Source organism: Perca fluviatilis, chromosome 10 (assembly GCF_010015445.1).
Source record: "Perca fluviatilis chromosome 10, GENO_Pfluv_1.0, whole genome shotgun sequence".
In the NCBI taxonomy this organism is placed as follows: domain Eukaryota; kingdom Metazoa; phylum Chordata; class Actinopteri; order Perciformes; family Percidae; genus Perca; species Perca fluviatilis.
Genome location: NC_053121.1, coordinates 13074392 through 13084622, shown reverse-complemented (window position 1 = coordinate 13084622; position 10231 = coordinate 13074392).

Below are 10231 nucleotides of genomic sequence, written 5' to 3'. Positions count from 1 at the left end.
TCTCTTGATTAAGTGTTTTACCACTGTGACCTCCTCACACAGGAACTGGAATTTGTATAGTGTTGCAAGCATTTTGAGAGACTCTTCACTCAGAAATAATTCTGACAGGTTCGAACCAGTTTAGTTAACTCTGCTTCTATGCTTGAAAAAAAAAACAGGTCTCAAGCTCCTGTGACATTTTGTCAAGTTGATAGTACAGTTTGCGGTGTAAAGGTTAAGTGATCTGATGTACTCAAGTCTGAGTCTGTGCCACGTGCTGATTCCACCTTCAAAACATCCATTTGCTTCTGCTTTCATCTTCGACCAACAGAGCACTCTGGAATTCATCATACTGTAAGTCTTTGTAGCATCAGCACCTTTGCGGAGCTCTTTATGACAATCACACTGCATGTTGAATGTTGTTGTACTGCATTGCTCGGACCAGGTCATCAGATTTCTTCAGAGTCAGAATTGGTGTTGGAAAGAAGTTTGTAAAAGATCAAATGCGTGAAGACAGTTGTAAATCTCCCAAGAGTCCAAGGGCTATGGGTGATGGAATTGTCTCCAGACATTGCAAAATAACAGAAGTTGGCAAGCGCAACGCATAACCAACGTGTTATTGACATGTGCACAAGCTCAGTCCGTTTCAATCCAAGCTGTTTTTGAAGATCGGGAAACATTTTGTGCAATCGTACGCATTGACGAATGAATAAACACTCTCCAGAAGATCAAAAAAGTTAGTGGCTTAAGGAACAGCCATGCAACTGTGAAAAAGGACGTGATTTAACTTATGTGCATAGCAGTGTGAATATATTGCTTGAGGGCAAGTTTCTCGAAAGCAGGCTCATACACCCCCCACTGCTCCACTCATGACCGATGCAGCATCATTAGGATCGGGCATCGAGAAACGGTTCTAACTTGAAATCAATTCGAAAATTACATTTACAATGGAATACATTTTTTTTTTATTGAAATCGCTTTTAAAAAAATGTTCGAATCCGATAATCAGTTCAAAATTTAACACGCAAAAGTTTCGGTTACCGTGGCGGCCACCGAACTTCCAGGCGCTCGTTGTGTTGCGGCCATGGAGCGCAAATAAGATGTTCCCCTTATCTGTAAAATAAGCATGTGACCCCTCAAGAAATGCATAAGAACCAGAATTGAAAGGAAAATTCGTAATCATAATTGTTAAAAATCAAAACGATGCCCAACCCTAACCATCATAAGCTTGTGCTTAGACACACATCAGGTTTCACACGCCCTTCGATTGCAGCATATGCTCCATGATATCAGTAGTTGACTTTGCATCACACCCCTCCAATTTGCACAATCCAAGGAAACATTCCTTGAATATGCCCCCAGGTGTATTATTGTGTGTACACAGTGCAAGTTTTTTCAGAATGCATGTCTCTTGCTTCATCTGTCATCAAAGAATACATTTTTGACACCTTCCTTTCATTAACTTGTATTTTTTTTCTGGGTCTTCCTCTGAACAGTATGCAATTATTTTATTTTGTGAGGAATGGGGACAGGTAGGTTGAATGGGACGGAGCATGGTAGCGTTGGAGAACAAGGTCAAACTGTTTCAGAAGGTTCCTGCACTCCAGGAGGTCCCCTTGATTTAGAGAGAGATGATGACCCAGAGGGAGGGACAGCGCTTTCATGTTAAAACATTGGCTTTACGCCTGAGCTTTTTTGTCACAAATGCATGCGAATGCTGAATAGTGGCTGCCATCTACAGTGTAACAACGCAGGGGCTGGCCAAGGCTGGTGCACATTGACTTGTGTCAGCACTTCCCTCTGACCACTATGTTAAAAGCACATTGGTTCAGTGATTGGTACAGTGATTTGTTTTTTTTGGCCGATAAATACCACAGAATATCAGACGCTGAAAACCCATGGGTTAGGTTGATGGAATTGGTTGTCTCCTATGACCCAGTTTTACTGTGAAAAGTATCTAACAGCCATTAATCCACATTGCAGCTTAATCCACTTCTCCGCTGACTGACTATACCTTCTACTGTATCTTACAATCAAGGAGCAAGCGTTTGATACATGGATGTATTATTAGACCGGGATACAACAGTTTCTAAGGTTTAGTTCCGTGATGTGCGTCCCACTGTTTGTCCTGCTGAGCCCGACCGCGAGTTCCCGCTCGGCCCAGAGACATTACATTGTGGTGAATTCACAGGTTTTTAGAAACAGTCATAACCGACCTTGTTTGCATTTGGCGGTGTCATGGCAGCAGTTTTACAGACGTCTCCTTTACAAAGGGGGCCTATGGGGACAATCCTTTGTGGGTAGCAAAGGGATTTCTCATTGCAATACTGCCAGTGGCACTGGACAAAATCAGCGGAAAAGCTGAGCTGAGCTGTATGTGGGGGCTTGGTTTGATATCCGAAACAAAGGCACTGTTTTTGAACCTTGGACCTTGGGTTGCACTGGATCTAAATGGGTCGGTTAGCTCCTCAACCTTCCCCCTGGCCCGCTGAACTGTGGAGAGCAGGGGTCTCTAGCGTTGATAGAAATCTATCTTAACGTTTAAACATTTAACATCCTGACTCTTAAAATATATTCACAATATCATACTAGCAAAAGGTTCACAGATCTGAAAAGACTGAGAAACCTTGAAATAACAGAAAAGTGGCATGTTCAGAATACTTACAGAACATTCAGGAAACATTAACTCACAATGGTTTATTGAAAATACTGTAGGTTAACAGGAAACAACTTATTGAGAATGAAGTGTATTCAGGTGGAGATAAAGGACACTGCAGCAGGTTACAGAACATCTAATAATAGAAGTAGTGAATGGCATTCAGATTGCTTAGCCAAGGCTCCCCTTTTAAACAAGCTGCTCTGAACATCAGCATATTCTGCATTTCATTATTTTCATGTCAGGAAACAGTGTTCCTCCTTCCAGACAAGCTTGAAATGTCATTAAAGCATTGAGGCATCCAGGACAGCTTCATTTCCTCATGAGCCGTGCGGAACTGGATTAGTGCCAATCCTGATTTTATAGATACTAATATTGTATCTCAAAGGACATGGCTTACTTTGTGAATTATTAACACAAATTTGAATTTGAATTAAAAAGTTCCTTGATGTTGTCACATGTTGCCCAAAAATAACTCTGATTAAAATATGTCATCTCATTGTATGTCTTTTACAACAAATTAACTAAAATATCCAGGACAATATTGCTGCATATACAGTTCAAACATAAAGCTTTATTGATCCCCAAGAGATAAACCAAGCAACATAGGTAGACAAGAACAGGATACAGATAAGTGCAAATATCATGTACGAGTATTCCTTGAATTTAAAAAAAATATAAAAATAGAATAATAATATTCCTGTGCAATCTTAGTCCACACCAGCACAGGAATGCATAGGCTATGTGGCATGTGCGCTGAGCTGATATTTTCAAGCTAATCATAGTAATTTATTTTGCCTGATGGGCGTACAATAATCAACCATAATGTATAAAGCTCACAGGTCACGGGAATAAAGAGTAGGGGCATATCTGCATCATCAAATACAGTAAACCACTAATATGCTAAGAGACCTTGTACATAATCAGCACCGACACCCTGTCAGGCTCTATTTAAATGAATATTAAACATTATGCCGCAGCTCTGCAGTATTATATTACAAACAGTGTAAAGTAAATAAACCCCTTCCTGAAGGAGTTAACTGTGTTCTTTTACTGCCACTTGACCTTATCATCAGCATCCTTGATTTATTGACTTAACTTTGAATCAGTGCCCATGTATATCGGCCCCACATTATACAAAGATACGTGTACAAACTCACCAATACGAAATATACTGAGGTGAAATGTAACCAGTACAAGAGAGTAATGTCTTAATATTTAAGGGGAAAGTTGTAATGTCATGAGAAGAACATTCTTCTTCTTTGTTAGAAGGAATACATTTATAATTTAACAAGGGTAAAAAGAAAAGTAAGCTACATTTATTTTTAAAACGAGACAAAATAACCTTTTCAAAAAAAATCCTATGACAGTGCATTGACTGTGACGCAGTCTGAAAAGTGGGTGTTCACATAAAAGTGCAGATATTTACTGGCTATCTTACATTTATGAAGTGAACCCAAGCTTCAGAAAGTTTGAAAATCTGCAATCTTTCACTCTTTAGCGTTTAGCTTAGCACGGCACCATAGCAACCATAAACAACACTGGCTCTAGCCAGTTTGCTGCTTCCTGTTTGGTGCTGGAGGGAGCGCGCCCATTGATTGTTGACAATGTTCACGTGATTTAACTTCACTACCAAGACTTAAAACTTAAGATAATATCAAACGTGTTTGTCGGAACGACAAGATGGGAAAAAGACCTTACACCAAACCACTGAGACGACGGGATCGCCCCAACTCTGGCAAGACTCTCAGGATTTCATTCCGATATTGGAAACTAGTCTGTGACAGTGGAATCGCTTGAAAAGTCGTTTGGTGAAGAAAGACTGGGGGTCTTGTTATCTTTTTCTTTAGTGAAGAAGACTGGCGGGCTGTCTCTTCCTTCTGCAGGTTCGGTAAAATGGTTGATTCTGAGTTCAACCTCAAAGTAACATTCAGGTCAGACTTGCAAGGTCTGGGGTTTTCGGCGCCTATTTCTTTTTTTCCCAACCTTTGTTCTGGAGCTACTCCCTGTAGGGGAAGGCGACATGTTTGCCTGTTAGGTTCCATCTTTATTGTCTTTATTGGCAACATGAAAGCCAGCTGCACCTGCATCACTTACATTACTACACTACACTACACTGTTGCTTACAGTTGTCTATAAATAGGTATTTTATGGAGATAATTTTACCTTTATTCAAAAGTGGATAGAATAGAGATTTTCAAAAATGAGAAGAAGGCATGACTGGACAACACATTCTCACTCCCGTCGCGTAAAATATAGATGCTTGGTCAGGTGCCTTTGGTGTTGTTATTGATGCTAAAAGTCTCGCGATTGGTCGGGACTATTTGCGTAGGTACGTTTCCGTGACACGCGGGACAAGAAAGCGGCAGTTGGGTTTAGGAAACGTGACACGCAAGACACGAGCCCGGTCTCCGGTGTTGTTGACCCATCCACCCGCCCCAAACAACCTCCCTACGCGGAATGTCAGGCTTTCACACTACTCTCTACCGTTGTCTACGCCATCGTACAGCGCCGCGCTAGAGCTGCTGCTCTGCCCGTTGCATTCCATACAGACGCTAAAGGGAGATTTTTGCGTCTGACGCAAAAAGAGAGCCAGGGCTTTTAAATTACAATATACAGTATGGTACATGTCTTAACCAGTAACCCAGAGTTTTTCTGCTATACTAATAAAAACAATTTTCTTAATTGTTGTTCTCGAGCTTTTGATTGTAACAGATGGTCTTCATCAGCAGATGGACTTTCCTCAGTTCTCAAGGTACTAAAGATGTTAAAATGAAATGTTCCAATATTCTTCTAAGACTCTTCTCATCCACCTCGAAGTTAAGCTTGAAAGCTTTTTCGTTGACCTCGGAGTTGACCATGTAACACAATCAGAAAAAGTTTTTATCAATTGCATAAATGGTAATAATCCCACATACTATTCATCCTTACCTGACCTACTTGATCTACTTTTTTCTTTGACGGAATCCCAGCAACATTGCTGAAACACACTAAAGAGTGTGAATATATTGAGTGTTACTTTGCCAGCTTCCCGGAGCTGGAGATGTGTCTTAGTGGTGAAGGGTGGCCCTCCTCTTCCTCTGTTCTCTGACTGGATGCAGCAGGAGCGTCTGTTCTCCTGTATGGCGGCAGGCATCCTGCGCAACTCTCTATGATCAAAACCCCTTTTTTGCGAAATAATAAGCCAGCTCTATACACACAAATGCACTGATCCATACATAGAAATGCATGTCATCCATTATCGGGCAGCCTGAAGGCCTGCTGGCTGTGTGATCAAGGGAAGGGATCAGGAAACAGCAGCAGGCGGTGGGTGGCTGCCTCCCCAGATGTGGCTTCCTCAGGGCCTATATGACCATGTGTCTGATACCTCTAACAAATCAAACGCCTCCACATCAAATACCTGCTACTGTCCTCTTGAAATGTAAAAGCCACAGCTGAGCCGTTGGATGTATGATTGTACGTTTAATGAGCTCAGGGCACAAAGGGGTCAACATGGTGGGCGAAAAAGAGACTAGGTGTTTGGGAGTATTAACATTTAAATGATTTATCTTAATGTCTGCAACTGTCTTTGCTGGCTATTCAAATCACCACAAGGAGACTGAAGTGTAGTCTCACATTGCCAGACCTTCCTCCACAGTGCTGCAGAGGAAGGTCTGGCTAGTCCATACAGCATTCTGGGATGGGAGAGAAACGTGCTCTGGTTTATTGGCATTTCTTTAAACCAATCACAATGGTCTTGGGCAGCGCTAAGCGCCAGAACGGAGCCCGGTTGTTAGTTTTAACAAATATATTGAGTTGTGGTACCTCAAACCTTTTCATTTTACCTATATTTTGTCATCAGGTGATAGGCCTGCAGTGTCAGGTCAGGTTTAAAAATGCTAATTGTAAACGGTTAAATCAAAGCTAAAAGCAAAGTGCCTGCTTTAACTAATAAAATTAGAAACACCCTGCAGGAAAGTGCAACTTTTGGGAGCAAAATTATAATATATGTTCTCAAGCAAGGAAAATGAGTTAGTGTTTTATGAATAGTAACTAGCTTTCCCCAGTTGATTCTAGATTTTTAGAAAAACTAATAAATGGCATCAGCACTTAATAATGCCCTGTAGGAAAGAAGGAGATGGGTCTGCATGGAGATAATATAAAAAATAAAACTGTATCATCTTTTTTCTATCAGAGCTACCACAGCTTCAGTCCAGTCGGAGCTCGGAGGAAATGCCAGGTGCAAAAACAAACAAACCAAAAGAGTACATGAATTATGAACATTTAGATATGTCTTTTCTACAAGTTAAAAACATAAAAAGTGAAATGAATTATGCAAAGTGAATTCAGCAAGAAATTACACACAGAGATTAATTAAGATGTCACAAAGCAGGTCTGGTGCCAGCCCACAGGACCAACAGTGTTACGGCCACAACAGAAGAACTTAACTGTAACCGTCAACCAGGGCTTTAAATAAACTTTTTTGATCACCTGTGTTGGGAATAATGTTACATTGTATTCTGTGAGAAGTTTGAAGAAAGTTGTTCGCATCCATCTTATTTTTTATCCTAAATTGCAACACTGTTTTCCTATCTGTGTGAAGAGACCTGGGACAATCCTCCCTCCCATCCTGACTCTCTTATCTTACTACACGTCATTTAAATGAATGTAGCGTTTGCTAGAAAATATGTATATTCTTGAGTTTCTCATTAAACCTTTAGAACATTGTGAACTGAACCCTGCTTCGTGTCGCTTTGTTCTCCGAGATCTCGCCACTACTTTAAGAATCACCTCACAGGGGGTCAAGCCAGTAGATGCTAGGACTCAAACCACAAAACAATCCTGATCGGATTGTTTCACAACATCCTGCCAACATGGCTAGTAGATTTTTTTTAAAGTTACCAGCCAATCAGATTTCCCACTGGCATTTGTTTTTGTTTTTTCCTAACTAACTTTACTTTGAAGTGCTCATATTGTGCTTTTTGGCTTTTCCCCTTTCCTTTATTGTGTTAAATATCTTTTTTGTGCCAATTTCAATGATCGGCCGTATTAATATAATCAAAATGGATATACTGCCAAAATTCCTGTACCTTTTTCAATCAATCCCACTTCCGCCTCCTAAATGTTTTTTTTGATAAAACATTCTTGCTAAATTCATTTGGAACAATAAAAAAAGCTAGGCTACGATTGAAGTTGCTTTACTTGCCGTATGAGAGAGGTGGCCTTCGTCTTCCAAACCTGCGGTGGTATTATTGGTCTGCTCAATTACACGCTACCTCGTTCTATTTTGGCTCAGGCATTCTTCCAGCTTGGGTAAATATTGAGCAAGTGACTACATCAGAATTGCCCCTCAAGCTACATCTATATTCAGCAGACCTTAAAACATTGAGAGAAAAAACAAAAAATCCTTTTCTTAAAGTGCCCATATTATGAAAAAAACACTTTTTCTGGGATTTGGGGTGTTCTTTTGTGTCTCTGGTGCTTCCACACACATACAAACTTTGAAAAAAATCCATCCATGCTGTTTTGAGTGAGATACAGTCTCTGAATGTGTCCTGCTTTCAGTCTCCTAGTGAGCTGTTCAAAATCGGCCTCGGACTGTGACGTCACAGTCTGGCGTCGTAGGACCCTGGCGGGAAACAGGTTTGTTTCCCGCCGTTCCGGTCGTCTTCTCTGTTTCAGCGCAGCTCATAATCGATACCGCACACGCTTGGCACGTAGCCAACGGTTGTACGACATGTCACGACATACGTGACATGTCGTACGACATACAAAATATAGGATAAGTTCTAAAAGCACTGCTACCAGATAAAGGTTATGTTTCCAAGCCAAGCACACACAAAACTGCCCAAATTACTTCGCATTCGATTTAAGCAGACACAATATTATTTGCTTCATTCATCACCGGCCAAATTGGCTAGTCACTTTACAATGTTACCCGCCAGAGTACAATGTAACCCACATTTGGTGGGTTGGCTGGTGTCCATTTTGAAGCCCTGCTGTCAACATATTAAAAGGACACCATTACCCAATGAGTAGTTAAAGTAAATGTACGTTATTCACGTAAATCAACTACCAAAGATTTAACCAAACCTATGGGAGTTACTACCAAACTATCAAAATAGTGTCTAAACTAACAAAGAGTAAAACTTAGTGTACACTCAAATTAGCTGTGCATCGTGGGTATTTTATAGTGGACTACATAGTAAATTAAATTAACCGCTGAGAAAATGGCGAACACACTATATAGTGAACTATTTCCGTGATAGGGAACGGTTTGGTCAGCCTGTTCTCATGAACCATTTGTTCAAAAAGCTACGAAAAGTTAAGCACTGTAATTCGTAAGCATTCCACGTTTTTGCTGTATTCACTACATTGATGGCCGCTGTATAAGAACGCGGCTGGTCGCGTACGGAGGAGGTCGGGGAGAAGCCAGGCAGCGGAGTTCACTTCCTAGAGAAAACTAAAGCCTTTCACCCAGGAAATGTGTGTTCCTTAGGAACGTGTTCCTTCTACTGAGGTCCATAGCTCTGTAGCGGCTTAAACAAGTAGCAACTGCCACTCGGCATTGGGAAACTCGTAGCCAGCCAGCAGTCTCCTAATTTCTTAGGATATCATACGTTTTGGTGTGCATACATTTTCCTACAATATCATACGGACCCATTAATAGGTATGCATTGGTTTGGAATGCAGCTTGAGTCTCAGCGAGCAAAGAAAAGACTCTTCACCGATGAATTTGATTTTTCTTTGATCTGCTTAAACTGATTCTTTTTTATTATGTAGATAAAGCAAGGCTAGTCTTTGTACAAACTTCTTAATTTGTTGTATATCAATAATAAATGTAACTCTAGAATCCACGTTCTTGCTGGCTTTATGGCTTCCTGCGATGCTCCGAATCCGCCCCAACTGCATCTATGTACGACCCTTCTCTCCATCCCAGTCTATCTAACACGACCATTCACACTTCTGACTGTCTTACGTTCACCCTCCCGAAAACTAAAACGATGCAGCTTTGGCCACTGGTCGGCACATTGCTCCTACATCCTCGACAGTCTTAACGATCTCTCTCACCTCGGCTCCTTTAAATCAAACTCTTTTGGGGGCCTGTAACTGGTTCGAGTGACACTACTCCAGAGACAGATCCTGTACTGCTTCTTACATCTTTCCCAAACTGGCCTTAATGGAAAACTTCCTCCCTCACATTCATCCCTTTCATCACATCCATTCCTCCATCATCAACATCCCATACTTATCTATATATATATATAGAAATACTCATTACACATGATTGTGCAACCTGTTCTCACTCCCAACTTGTAAAATATGCAAAAATCCCCCTTTAGCGTCTGTATGGAACGCACCGGGCAGAGCAGCAGCTCGACCGCGGCGCTGTAAGATGACGTAGTATTAAGAGAGACAACGGTAGAGAGTATTATGAAATACTGAAAATCATCGTAGGAAGGTTGTTTGGATGGGTCAAACAACACAGGACTTTCCCCCATGAGACTGGGGTTCATGTTCCGTTCTTGTCCCGCTGTGTCACTGAAACGTACATTTTGTAGCCCCACCCACCATCTTTTCCTAAACCTAACTGACCCGTTCTTGTCCTGCATGTCA